The following is a 14,770-nucleotide window of genomic DNA, read 5'->3' on the forward strand; positions in this document are numbered from 1 at the left end:
CCTGTGATGTCATCAGGGGGTCAAGGGTCGTGTGATGTCACTTCCGCTACCCCTGGCATTTTGGTGAAATGACGTCCCTGCAATGGACTGGATATCAGACAAAACTGAGGAATTTCTGATTTAAAACTAATCCAATAATCACAGTATTTTATGGATTACCCAAAAAACATAAAGACTCCAAAGATCCTCTATTCAGACCGATTGTTGCTGGCACGGACAGCATATTCCAACCCTTGGCGGTCTACCTGGATACCACACTCTAACCTTTGGTACAAAAAAAAACCACTTACCTGAAGGACACTACACACTTTCTTCAGAAAATCAACAACTTGCAGATTAACTTTCTAGATCCTCTAATATTTTCCATGGACGTTAATAGTCTATACACTTCGATTCCCCATGACGAAGGCATATCTGCCTTAGAATGGTTTCTTCCAATACATGAAGAAATTCAGATCCAAAAAACCTTTGCTATTGAACTCATTAATTTGATATTATATAACAACTATTTCAGATTTAATGACCATTACTACTTACAGATCTCAGGAACCTCTATGTGCTCGGCTGTAGCCCCCTCATACGCAAACATCTTTATGTTCTACTTCGAAAAAACCCATGTTTTGGATCACCCACATTGGAAAAACAAAATACACTGTTGGACAAGATACATTGCTGACGTCTTTGGTATTTGGAATGGCACAGAACAGGAATTGACTGAATTTTGACATTACATCAACCAATGCAATCCACGGATCAAATTCACTATAGAGATCGGAAGACCGAATGTGAACTTTCTGGATGTAACAGTTGAATGGAAAAATATGGAACTAGTGACGTCAATGTATAGGAAACCAACGGATGTTAACAGCTCCCTGCACTTTAATAGTTTCCACCCAAGACATCTAAAGGATAATCTCCCTAAAGCCAACTCTTAAGAGCTAAGCGGATTACTTCCAACTCAGAAAGGCTACAGACAGAATTTGATACTATAAGATCGAGATTTTTGGAAAGAGGATTTCCAGAACAAGTGTTGACGCAAGCTATCACCAGGACGGAATCTCAACCTTGCGACATGTTACTCAATAAACAACCAACACAGACTAAATCCAACTTGATATATACATTGAGGTACTCAGCACAGAGTTTCCAGGTCAAAAAGATCATCACTAAAAATTGGGATCTGATTAAATCAGATCCCAATCTTCATCGTCTTTTTCCAGTTCCTCCAATGTTAGCGTATAAGAGAGGAAGGAATTTCAGAGATGCGCTAATAAAAGCAGAAAGACCCAAAAAATCCACACAGAGGACACTTACGAAGGCAAAAAATTGCACTTTCCCCTGCCTAAATTGCCAACATTGCTCGAACATTATAAAAGGCAATCACATCAGGCATCCTAACAACGGTAAGAAGATCCCTTTAAAAGCTATGCAACTTGTGATTCTAAAAATGTAATCTATACCATCAGATGCCCATGCGGTAAATATTACGTGGGGAAGACCAGTAGAAAAGCTAAGGAAAGATGGACCGAGCATAAGTCACAGATCAGAACTAAAAACCTCAAATTGCCGGTATTCCGGCATTTTAGAGACAATAATTACAATATCTAACAGATGAGATTTGCAATACTAGAAGTGGTATATCCCTTACAAAGGGGAGGTGACTTACCAAAATTACTTGCACAAAAGGAACTATACTGGATATATAGACTTGATGCAATGTCCCCTCTTGTTCTCAACGAAGACTACTACTTGGGTCCATTTATTTGAAACCTAATACTAACACACTACTCTTTCTACTGTCTCCACTACCTCTTCTAGTTATACTTGACATGTTCTGGTTAGAGATGTAACTGATAAAATGACTGTATAAGATTGTGAACCACGCCTTTGGCCAGATGAACATTTTGTAGTGTCAGAGATGCACACCAAAAGAATCGTTGTCATGACTTGTTAATACCTGCTTTACTAACTACACGACCATTATCAGCCATTGATATATGTTCTGTGACACCTGATCAACAACCAAATTGTGCACCAGAAATGGGCAGTGAAGTGGTCTGGCTTTTACAACAGGATAATGGGAACGACTATATCCCGTTTGGGTAACTATGCTAGACTCTGTGACGCTAAAGAGTGAGCTTATTCTAGATTTCCATTCCTCGATCCTTTGTCCATGTTAATGATGTAACAGATCCAATGTATACACACAGATTTTTAGATCTAGTATAATAATCTTCTCAGTACTGAACATCACTCTAAATTACATAAGGGTTTTCCGCTGAATTAACAACAGCTGGCTTATGCTCCACAGTCCTCGTCATCCTCACAGAACATCTTGGTGTTATGATCGCTGGGTATCCTCTGTTTTCTTACATTTTAGCAGTAAGCTTCTTGTGAAAGTCCTACTCTTTATTCTTTTCCCTGTTTGGGACATCGTTTAGGTATTATAGCCTTTTTGCCAGACCTTAGGCTTAGCCAACTGCAGTTAGACATCATGCTCAGCAACTTTATTTTCTTTCATATTTTTCTCTAACACCATGAGACACGTACCACAACAGTAGGCATTTGTCATATTTTGAATTCCCCCTCTTTTCTCCCGGTCCGGGACCTCTCCCAGATATAATTACCTTTTTGCTAAACTGGTGGCCTAGCCAAGCACAGCTAGGCTGCACGCATAGCTACTTCATCTTTGTTCTGAACTTGTTAACACCCTGAGACACGGAAGACGTATTTGGGCGCCAGTCACATTATAAGGAAGACTGGCCGTTTAACCTTGTTAATTAATATCTCTATTTTTTACGGTCCAGGTCCACGTGCGTAACTCTATCAGCTGTTTTATTCCTAAATCCCCAAACCTGCATTGATCATACAATACTTGGTGCACTGGCATTGCATTGTTATGCACCTACTATCCTTACTTTTACCTGTGCGGTCCATGTTTTTCTCAGTGACCTAGCGCTCGCTAGTTTGGTTTGTTTACACATCACGTCATGCACGCGCAAGCGTGATGACGTCATGTTATAAACATCCCGGGCCACTAGTTCTTTTTTAACTACATACAAGTTTTATAAAACTTTCCTAGGGACAGCCTTCATAGTTTCACAATCGTGATGTCCTGTTTTAGATACTGCCTTGGGCACATTTTTTTAGTATACTCGAGTGTGATGACGTGGCACGCGCATGCGCGTGATGACGTCACGCCATCAATTACAATATAAACACGTACAGCGTTACAAATGGCGTCGGATAACCTTTTGGACTCCGGTCTCCATTTGGCAGCGCTGTTGGTTAATAGGTAAGAACCTCCCTACCTCTTTGGTCTATCTGATATTCACAGGAGTTCTCATTGCGTAGAACCCTCTCCCCACAGGGCTATTTTTTCATTCCTCCCCATGTTATTTTCCCCTAGTCTCATTGGCAACCTGCAGAACCTGCTCACAAGCCATTTCAATGGTCAAGCTCTGGCTACCTTCCAAGATTTTTCGATCATCCTCTCTCTACCACAGGATGTTGTAACCACACTATGGTTAAGACGTTAAACCATTGTCCAGGAATACTGCAATTAGCTGTAAGTCATTTTACTTTTACAGCCCCCTTTTTCTACACCATGCATAGAAAATTCACGTACTAGCTGCTTCTTATATCTACTCCCTTTTTGCAGATAAGAGTTTGCCCTCTAAACGTCTAGACCAGATTCCGCGCTTGCCCGGGATCCCCAACCCAGACTTACCCCATTTTCCCTTGAAGATATTTTATTGAAAAGCTCAAGGTTAGAGCTATTACTGTTATGGTTCTTTTTGTAGTCTACAGTTCCCACATCTGTCTCATGATCATACAGTTGATGTTGTGCTCAGCACCATTTATAAAGGAATTCCACGATACTGTCTTAGATCTTTACTTCAATCGAAATATAATGTTACTTTAACAGCTAACAATATGATTTTCGCCTTTTGACTATGTACTTTTAACTATGGATATTCAGCTTAAATAATGCTCATACAAGTAGACTATATACCAATTGAAGACTGTTGAAATGACTATTCCACAATGATTTGAATGGAAGCATCACTCTAATGTAAATATTCTACATATCTTTCTCTAGAAATATTGATCTGCCCCTGATGAAGAGTGTTGTACCACTCGAAACGCGTTGGGCCATCCGCAGCTTCAACATCAAGAATTAAAATGAAGATTGGTTCTTGTGACCTAATTTGATTGAATGTTTATTTCTTTAATAGTTGGCGTTTTTTTAAATTGATTTAATACTAAGATTCCCATTAATTCGATTAGAAATAATTGTCTAAATAACAATCTGCTGGTCTGGTTTTCCAGATATTAGAAAGTGTGCAGGGGGACGTGAGTTCCCAAATTGGGAACTTATTTTGTTTCTTATAACTTTGTCCAACCTAGGTGTCAAGGTTGCTTATCTCTCCTCTGCACCTCATATCTATTTCCTATAACCCTTAAATTTCTTACTTGGCCAATAATCCCACACACTGTCATCCGCACTAATAGGGTGTGCCATATTTGTCCAATTTTCCTTCTTTCAAGTCTTTCTTCACCACCCAGTATTTTCACCAAGCTGCTGGTGGTGGTGGACGGCTCACCTCAAGAGGGAAGGCATGTATGCATGCATGCATGCATGCATGCATGCAAGTGGATCTAGGTCACCTGGCCTAAGCCCCGCCCACCTGGTGCCTTCCTGGTTGACGCTCTTTTTCCTAGTTAAGGAGCCCTCCAGCCTCTTTTCCTTTGCTGATGGGGAGCAGGTGCAAGGGGATCTAGGTAACCTGGCGTAAGTACCACCCACCTTCTTAGCCCTTACTCTTCCTTCCTGCTCTTAACTCTTATATCAAGGGCAGCTCTCTCCCGGGCGTCCAAAGCAAAGGGCAGACAAAGAAAAGGGCAATTCCTGTTTGGACCTGTTCAGACCAGGAGGACCCAGGGCCTGATCCCCTGCTCAGACTGCAGGTAAGCATGCACCAACATGTGTTTACTCCCTCTGTCCCCACAGGCCACCCCACCCCCTCTGGTCCCCCCTGGTCCCCCTATGATGTTCCCTTGTGCCCACCCTTCGCGCACACAGGTGTTTTTTGTTTTGCTTGATTCTTTTACCCTGCTCACCCCCAACCCCCCAGCAAACTTCTGCAGGAGTCTGTCCTGATACATTCTGGTTTCACAATCACCATCCTGTGGCCAATGCTCGATTTGACTTTTATGGACTTCATTGATTCAAGGTGCGTCACCCTTTCTCAACTGTCATGCCGGACTTCCTTTGCATCTTGTACTCATGGTGGCCCTGAATCATGCTGTTCCCATCTTCATCTTGTATCCTGGCTTGCAACATTAGGTGCTACTACTGACTTCTTGCTTCTCCACTCTTTTTGATTGCTTACTCTCTGTTCTCTCCTCCTCTCCCTTTCTCCCTTTTCCTATCTCCTCCCCTCCTCCACGTACCTTACTTTCTTCTATGCACTTACTCTTATCAGAATTGTCCCTGGACCTAGTATGATAGCAACCACGTCTGTCTCCTCCCCCCGCCCCTTACGTTCCCCTCCCCCCCAGCACTATCTGAAATGTCATCGGGCCTAGTACGATAGTCTAATGTCTGTTTCCATTTCCTTCCCACTCTACCCCTCCCTTCCTTATATATGTCTTAGCTCTTGCACTATCTGAAACATTGTCAGGCTGAGTACGATAGTTAATTTCACATCCTTACTGTTCATAGCCTGTAAGAATGTCATTGTATTTTCCCTTGTTCCCTCCCTTCCCTTGAAGCGATTTGAAACACATTGTGTATAGGCGCTATATAAATAAACTATCATATAATATAATTTACCTATCTGTACGACTGGCCCAATCCCCACGCCAGGCATCCGCACATCTGTTCTGAATGTGCAGTCGTTTGTGCAGCTTGGGCTTTTCCTTGCACTTAAAAAAGTCCCGGATTGCCTCGTCACGCCTTGAAACACTTGTGTATAGGCGCGTTACAAATGCCATATCATATCATTGGGACAGTCTTAGACACTCGCCTGGGTAGGGCCTTTCCGCCCGAAGACCGAGTGGCGAACATCTCTCAGATGGTCCATGTCCTCCAGTCACAGGTGCAAGTAATTGCCTCATCTTTGCTGCATCTGCTAGATGTCATGGCCTCCTGCATTCTGGTGGTTACAGAGGCCTGGGATGAGGTCACTTCATGTGGCTCCTCTGTTGCCACTGGTCCAAATTTCAGGGACATATGTCAGATCTTCCACAGGTTTTGCGTCGTGTTGCTTGAGACCTTGCATGGTGGTCCCTGAGAGACAAACTACTGAAAGGTGCATTGTTTCGGAACCCCTGTCCTCTGGTGACGGTGTTCACTGATGTGACCCTAACAGGTTGTGAAGCCCATCTCTCAGACTTGGCAGTGAGCGAACTGTGGTCTCCTCAGAGTCTCAGGAGCACATCAATTTGCCAGAGTTGAGAGCAATCAAGCTTGGCCCTCTTTGCACTCTTCCCCTCTGTGAGAGGGAAATGTGTGTTTGTCCTTATGGACAGCACAGTGGCCATGCACTGCCACAGCAAGTGAGGTGGTTTGAGGTTTGTGCCAGTTGGCAGAGAAGCAGTGCAACTTTTGTTCTGGACTCTGGCGAATGATGTTTCTCTGACGGCTGCTTCTCTTGCTCGGAGGGAGAATGCCACGGTTGATTCCTTCATCAGACAGACTTCGGCCTCCAACGAGTGGGTGCTCTACTAGGAAATTCTGGAGGCATTTCTTTCCTGTTGGGGAACTCCTCAGGTGGATCTCTTTGATCCCAGTGTGAACAGGAAGTGCATGTTAATGTGCTCCAGGGAATTTCTTTGTCAGGTTACTCTGGAGATGCAGTAGCGGTTGACTGGACGTTCAGCCTCCTTTATGTGTTTCCGCTGATCCTTTTCATTCTGCTGGTTCTCAGGAGGCAGCGCCTGTCTGGGTCCACATTGATTTTAATCACTCGAACCTGGACTCGGACCACGTGGTACCGGAGTTGCGGGACATCTCAATCTGCCCTCCTTTGTGGCTTCCACTGAGAGTGGATCTTTTCTTCCAGTCTGAGGAGCAGATGGTCCATTCAAACCTCAGCAGCCTGAACGTTCATTCTTGGCTACGGAGAGACTGAGATACAAAAAGTGGGACTTGTCGGGCGACATCCTACATGTGCTACTCTGAGCTTGGAGGTCCTCCACTAAGTCATTTTGGGCCTATAAGTGACATGAGTTCTCGACTTCAGGCCGAGAGAGGGATCTGGACCCTTAATCCTGTACTGTCTTGGGTCTTTTGCTGCCTTTGGCCCTGTTGGGCCTGCAGATTGGCACTGTGAAGGGGTACTTGGCCTCTATCTCTGTATTTAGGAACTCCGCCTAAAAGATTCTTTAATCACAATCCCCACAGTTATGACATTCTTACAGGGTTTGTGCACTCAGTTTCCCCCATGCCAGTTTGTGATCCCAGTGTAGGATTTGAATTTCATGTTAAAGTTTCTTATGGGTTCTCCATTTGAGCCTCTACATTCTTGTTCTATTGGACTGCTCACCCTTAAGGTGATTTTCCTCCATCACTTCCACGGGTGAGTGAGCTAAAGGCTTTATCTCTTAAACTTCCCTATTTGGTTTCTCGTAAAAGAAGGTGACGTTAAGAGTGAAACCCTCTTTTCTTTCGAAAAGTGGTCTGGGATTTGAATCACTCCCAAAAGATCAATTTTCCAGTGTTTTTTTTTCCATCCCATCCTTCCAAGGCAGGGGAACAGTTTGATCGTCTAGACCTGGTGCATGGTCTCAGCTACTATATCTCTTGAATGAGGCATGTAGGGAAAGAGGACAAGCTTTTTGTGGGTTATGCCAGTGCTCATGCTGACAGAGCTGTGACTAAACAGACCCTGTCAAGTTGGATCATACTTTTTATCTCTGAATGCTATAACGTGGCTGGAAATTATGTGCCTGAGGGCCTCAGAACTCATTCGTCCAGAGGGGTGGCTGCCACCCCTGCCCTACTGAGGGGAGTACCTGTCTTGGGCATCTGCCAAGCTGCAATGTGGGCTTCGCTGCAGACATTTGCACAGCATTACTTCTTGGATTCCCTGCCAGGACGGGAGTCCTGTTTTGGCAGGATGTTTTCCTGCTCTATGTGGTGCCCTTTTGCTCTCCTCCAGTTCCACATACAGCTATGGGAGTCTTTCACAGAGGAGGAATCTGTGCGTGGAAGGAATCTATTAGAAAAACAAATTAGTTGTAATTTTCTGTGATGCTCTCTCTGATGGTTATTCCTCCCACAGATTTGTCATCGCCTTTCCAACGTGCCCCTTTTTGGTAGATAACTAGTAGACCATCGGTTCAGCGGCCCTTGAGGGTCAGAGTGCTAGGGAGAAAAGGTGGAACGACAGTCACTGGGCACTGCACCTAGATATATACTGGCGAGAGTGGTACGTTAGTTGTCTGCTGTGGGTGAACACTGTTTTGGCAGTATTTGTGTGACAACTGGTGGAAGCGGATCCTTGTTGCTGGAACGAAGCGCACACCTACAAAGACTCACTATTCGCGCAAAGCGTGGCGCAAGGGTGGTACCTGACTGGTCTTCTGTGGTATCGCCGGGGGAACGGCAGTAAGCCGATTTCTACTTTACAATCCATTTTACAGATAGTCGCGGACTGCAAACACTTGTAGACACAAATTGGTGCACGCTAGGATTATTTCTCTTGACTGATAAATGATAGAAGCATTTGTGCAGCAACTCTGATCTGATACTTATCTGGTGACCGAAGCACAGTAAGTACTTCACCTCTGCTAACGTCCGAGATAGTCTTCTCGACCACGTTGTTCGCAGATTGAGGTCCTCCCTGCATTCTTTGCTCATGGGCTGATTAGCATTACATTTTATGCGCCTGCTGATAATAACCAGCACAAATAAAGCACTGCCTAAATCAATTGAGACTAGCACTCGGATCTGTGGGCAGAAAGCTGCCTGAAACTCTTATTGACAAAACTAAGTTCTAATCATGAAACAATTAAACACTCGCAAATATGGCCTGCGCAGTGAATCTGCTCGCAGAGCCAAACAAACTCGTAGCCCTGAAGAGCACAATAAAGACCGGAAAAATAAGAAATCCGAAAATGCGGCAGAAACACAATCTGTAAGTGGAGCCTTTCTTGCAGTAGTGCCTACGACATTGGGCCTGAACAACCCAGAGGATGCTTCCACACCCTGCCTCCCCCCTGCCATAAACACTTCACCAGTGATCTACAACAATAATTCCCTACTGAACATGTGTTTCAGCCTTCAACAAAATTCCCTGGGAAACTCAAACTGACCTTCTCACATATCTGATAACCTTATAGGAACAAATCTTTTCGCTACACCTGCACTGACCAAAATGGCTTCTCCTAGGCGAACTCCTTCTCCAGCGTCTCAGATAGTGATGATGAACAGGAGTCTTATTCGGCCCGAGAGCATTATCACTGAATCCTGCCTTGCAATTGGCATCAAAGCTCAACGCGATAACTTCCAGGATTGAGTCTTTAATAGTGCTCTGCTCAACTCTTGCTAAAGGACAATGTGAATTTAAACAAATCTTCTCAAAGGTTGTGACCTTATCCTGGAAAACTCACTCTTTTCCATAAGGTTTACTAGTAAAAGAATTACTACCAGAATGCCTAATCTGACGACAATAGTTATTCCTTTGACCCAGCCCAATCACGAAGAAAGACCATCAGCATATTCTGAGCGATAATTACTGGTAATGCCTCGCATATAACAGAGGAGAGAGACTGGGACTACGAAGAAGTGCTTTCTCACTGTACTCAATAAAAGACATTAAAACCGTTGATATCCCTCCATCTGTTCTGCCAACACGCATTAAGAGACCTAAGCGGAAATCCATCAAAGTTAAGAAAGTGAATAAAAAGATACATCGACTAGGAGAGCTTCCAGTGGCCACTGAAGCCAAAGACCTTGGTGAAACACAAGTTGGGGGAGTGCACGGTTCGGCAGGCATACCTTCAATGACTGATTGATCATTAACTACACAAATGAAATGTACTGCTCCAGTTATTAAGTCAGCAGCTACACTATTGGGAACAGATAACCTGAACCCAGCACAACAACTAGGTTCCTTCAATCACATCTGTTGTTCTGGCTTGGGAATACAGGGACCGTCTGTTACACACGCATTCGCAGTTACTTGTCTCCAATCACCCACGACGAGAAGATCATATTGTAACAGTAACTATGCCTAACAAGAAAGCCATTACAGATGAGGATGGTTAAGCTGCTGGGCAAATGGGTTAAGCTGAAGGAGGTATACCCTACCAACTGTAGCCCCTTCCTGAATCAGAAAATGATATCGGACATTTTCTCTCAAAGCAGTGATCTGTCTTTAATCAGCTCGACAGACAACACATAAATCGAGCCTCCCAAAGTATGATAGTCTGATTAACTAGGTGATACTTGAATTTGTGACTCCTTTAATTGTAGCAATCCTAAAATCACATCCCTGTGAATCGGATTCTCTGGGTTTCAGACTATTTGTTGTAAGTACTTTTTACTCCCCTCTGATTCTCACCTGAAAGTTATACAACAATCTTTAACACACTCATTTGCACCTACTCTCAATTCTTCTGAACATTCATCTCTGCTGGCTTTTCCTCCTCATAAGGCCAACAACCCACAGACAAAATATGTGGTCGAAAAAAGGCTTTGTGAAACAGTTCCTACAACTGTAGTTTGACAAAGAGTTTCTCCCCCATTATTATCCCGGCTTTCCTGAAACATACAGGGACACAGATCCTTTTTGATTCAACCATTGGCCTTTCTTACCTAACTGTGGCCAATGTGTTCTTATTACATGAAACTGAGCTCAACACCGATTTTAATATTGGCGGTTATAGTATTCTCTGTAACCATGCTCAGGGCTCACAAAATAGTTGACTGTCGGGTGGTTTGGCCATTGGAGCCAGATTTTCCCTTGACTTGTGTAATTTTGAGTATTCCCTTCCTTAGGTCCTCTCTGCATCTTTGTGCAACAGACCAAGGAACGAGTCCTAATTATTAACATCTATGACCCTCCCAACGGCCTGGCTTCCCAAAAATCCAGCACTTTTTTGGAACTATACTCCTAAAATGGTATAGTAGATACCCTATGAGTAAAGGTCTGATGGCAAGGGATTTAAATGTTATTGATTTACACCTAACTATGCAGAATAACCCAATTAAAAAGATATGTGATTCCGGTCCAGTGCAGTCAGGTAACATTGGGGATCGTGGATGGCAATGTTTCATGGAGGCACACGATTTTAGCTGCCTTCCCAGAGCAAACTTTAGCCATCCCAATTCCAAATACACCTGGACTAACAGTATTTCTAAATCGTCATTAGATTATATACTGGATATTCTAGAATGCAGAAGCTGCAAACAATTGTCACATTGCACTTCACAAAGAAAGTGGCCATGCAATGCTCACATTGTCTTCCAGGTTAGAATAAACATATGAGAAAACGTGTCTTGCTACTATTGCTAGAGTAAATCTTGCCAGAAATTGCATAATGTGGTCTGAAAAGACCATCAACAGATTCAGTGGATTTGTCCTAATGAATTACGATCCCCTCCAAACATGGCTTGAAACACGTCACTGGGACGTAGAGTGGATGACGAAATGGGTGACCGATTCTGTCCGCCCTCTGACTTCTAAAGTGATCAACAAAAATAGCAAACCAATAAGGGCAACATTTCACCCTTTTATCTCACAAAGCAAGATATCTTATCATAGGCCTAGAGAAAGGGTCCAAAGGCAAGTGGCTCTCGTCCCGAACGAGAAAGAAGCACAGCTTACTCTTTTGTCTACCTGTTATAAAAACTGGCTGTCCCTCCACAAACATTCCCTTAACAATGCAAACTGGCTCCTGCTCCATACATTTTTTTAAAGCAATGATACTCACCAATTCTGGCCTAAGTATACGGAACATTTGGCATGAAAGTCCCCTGTTGAACCTCAGGGTGCATCTTAGAGGCTCTGGGCTGAATATATTTCAAGCCTCTATTCCACAACTTGGGAACCTAAGTCTGAAAGGGATGTGCATGCACCCACGCACAAACTGTTTGATGAAGATTTTGACACAGAAGCAATGGTAGTAATAATAAAAAAGCTTAAATCCTGATGGACTATCAAATATTGTCATGAAAGCGAACCCAGATTTCCGACCCGAGGCTTTACTTGAACTATTTAGACAGGTAGAAAGAAGGGAATGTCTGCCAGAGAGTTGGACCAAATCGATACTGATTGCAGTCCACAAAAATGGTGCTAGACGTGACCCTTCCAATTACAGACTCTTCACTATGCTTGATACAAGCCAACAAATATTCTATAGCATCCTTCTTTCAAAACACACCTGGGCGCAGGAAAGAAATCTACTGAAGCCATTTTAGACAGGCTTCAGGAAAGCGCACAGCACCATTGATAATATATGTACTATACAGTGCCCTGTGGCTGAAGCGAGAAATGGCCTGAATTCTAACATCTACTGCTGCTTTGTTGATTATAGTAAGGCCTTCAATCTGGTTTTATGTCAGCAATTATGGTACAAACTTGCCTCATAGGGAATAAACCCTAAGGTACTTTACTTTTTGAAATTACTCCACACAAACACGACAGCTGTTCACCTTACTCGGGAGGGCGGGCTTACCAGATTAATTCCAACAAATAAAGGATTGAAACTGGGGTACGCATTAGCGCCCCTGTTATTCATTCTTTATATTTCAGATATGTCTGGGCATCTAGAGAAAGTAAGAAACTTCCCTCCAAAGCTTAATGGGGTACCCATTTTATGGCCCGGATATGCGGATGATACCTTTTTATTTGATCAGACGGCTTTGGACCTCCAGCACACGCTGGATGCGCTAGCAGAATTTTCACACATAAACCAGATGACTATTAACACAAAAAAACAGAAGTCATGTGCTGGTAAGCTCCTGAGAAAGCCTTTATTTATATGGAAGTTGGGAAAGTACAACCTTGCAGTTGTGGATAGTTACATATGTCTGGGTTTCTCCAACAAATCTAACCCCACTAACGATTCCTATAAGGACATTACAACCACTAAGACCTGGAAAAAATGGATGATCATTAAGAGATACATGGTCAGTAGAGGTGGAAATAACATGGAGGGCTTGTTGACCATTTATCGAATGAGTATTGTACCGCAATACTCTATGGCCTACAGGCCCTCCCTTTGAAGCAGGCTGAATGGCTTGACAAATTTGAGGCAAAAGTTTTGCGCTCCATAATGAATCTTCCTAGCTCAGTCCCGGTGGAAGCCCTGAGAGTGGAATTTGGTCTCTGTTCACTTGTCACAACTTGGTTGATACAACACACTATTTTATTCTTTAAGTTGATGTTCCCGGTGAGTCACACTAATAAAATGTTCAGCATCATTGCGAGTAGTGTCCATGGCAAAAGAAGTAACACCTTTATGCTAGATTTAGAATCCACGACCAACTCACTCCTATCCTCTCTGGGTATAACAATGAACTCCATATCCGACAACCCCAACAGAGACCAAGTTCTGAAACTCAAGGCTAAGGCTAGAGACTTGGACCAGAAGTAGCAGTCTTGAGAAACAAGCACACAAGAAGAGATATAAGACTTATGCATCACAACGCTTCTCACTTATTTCGCCTACTACCTACCTCACTAAACACTCTATCCCTAAAAATATTCACCATATATATGCGCTTCAATTTGTTATCAACGTTGAAATATCGGGGTGCTTGGATGGATATCCCATTGGCTGCTAGAACTTATCGTATGTGTCACCTAGAGATAGAGTCTGATTGGCGTGTTTTGACTGGCTGTACATGTCTGAATGCCTGCTATGTTAAGGCTTATGGGAACTTTGTGCAGCACATCAATTCTATCAAAATGGATCAATTTTGTAACGATCAGAATCAATAGTGGTCACTGCAGCTGCACATCATTTATGGAATACGTTTTTAAATATACTTAAGCCTGCCTGATGTTATTTATGGACTGTTTTAGACGAGATATAAACTTTTATGGGAGAATATTGTGAAATGACATATGAACTGCAATTTCGAACACTATTAGCTGGCATTAATTGTAATTCGTATCTAAATGTATTATTCTTTTTATACTAAAGTGATATTATTGGATTTTATGTTTTATGACCCTAAAAATGGGAAAGTGCATTTTTATTCTGTGCATAAGGTTTTTCTTAACCAAATACAGAATAAAGATTACAAAAATAAATAATATATACTGGCCCCAACGTCATGTCAGGCGCAGCGTGTGTAGCGGTGTCATGCAGAGCCAGTGTAAAGCGGGGCTGCACCCCCTGCTGGCGGAAACGTTTTTTCGAAGAACAGCTATGCAGCAAATAGATAATCATCAATGAGGAATTGGTGGGAAGGACATCCATCAGAAAGAACATTATGGAGAAGTAAGCAATTTGTTCTTTTGGACTTCCGTCTGCCCTCCCTATCACCTATTGTGGTGCGTGGATCTGATCTCCTATTCAAAGGGTCCCAGCCTTCTAACCACACCTCTGCAGCCTCAAACTTGTTTGACTGATAAGAGGCTGAGTTACAAGGTGCAAGATCTGTCTGTCGAAGTCTTGGAGGTGCTTGTTTCTGCCACTAGACCCACATCCAAGTCAATCTACAGGTGCCATAAGCTATTGGCTTAGTGCCATGACGCAGGTCTTGGCCCTTTCATCCGTCTCAATTCTGCAGTTCTTGATTCTTGCT

The 14,770-nt window shown here is 43.1% G+C and overlaps 1 protein-coding gene across 1 annotated transcript in view; it reads left to right on the top strand.

Moving 5' to 3' along the window:
- UBE3C (ubiquitin protein ligase E3C) overlaps window positions 1-14,770 on the top strand; it is a 2,658,557-nt gene that overhangs the window by 2,492,222 nt on the left and 151,565 nt on the right. The window lies entirely within an intron of this gene.

This window comes from Ambystoma mexicanum, chromosome 2q (genome assembly GCF_040938575.1).
Source record: "Ambystoma mexicanum isolate Mex_15411 chromosome 2q, UKY_AmexF1_1, whole genome shotgun sequence".
NCBI classification, from domain to species: Eukaryota; Metazoa; Chordata; class Amphibia; order Caudata; family Ambystomatidae; genus Ambystoma; species Ambystoma mexicanum.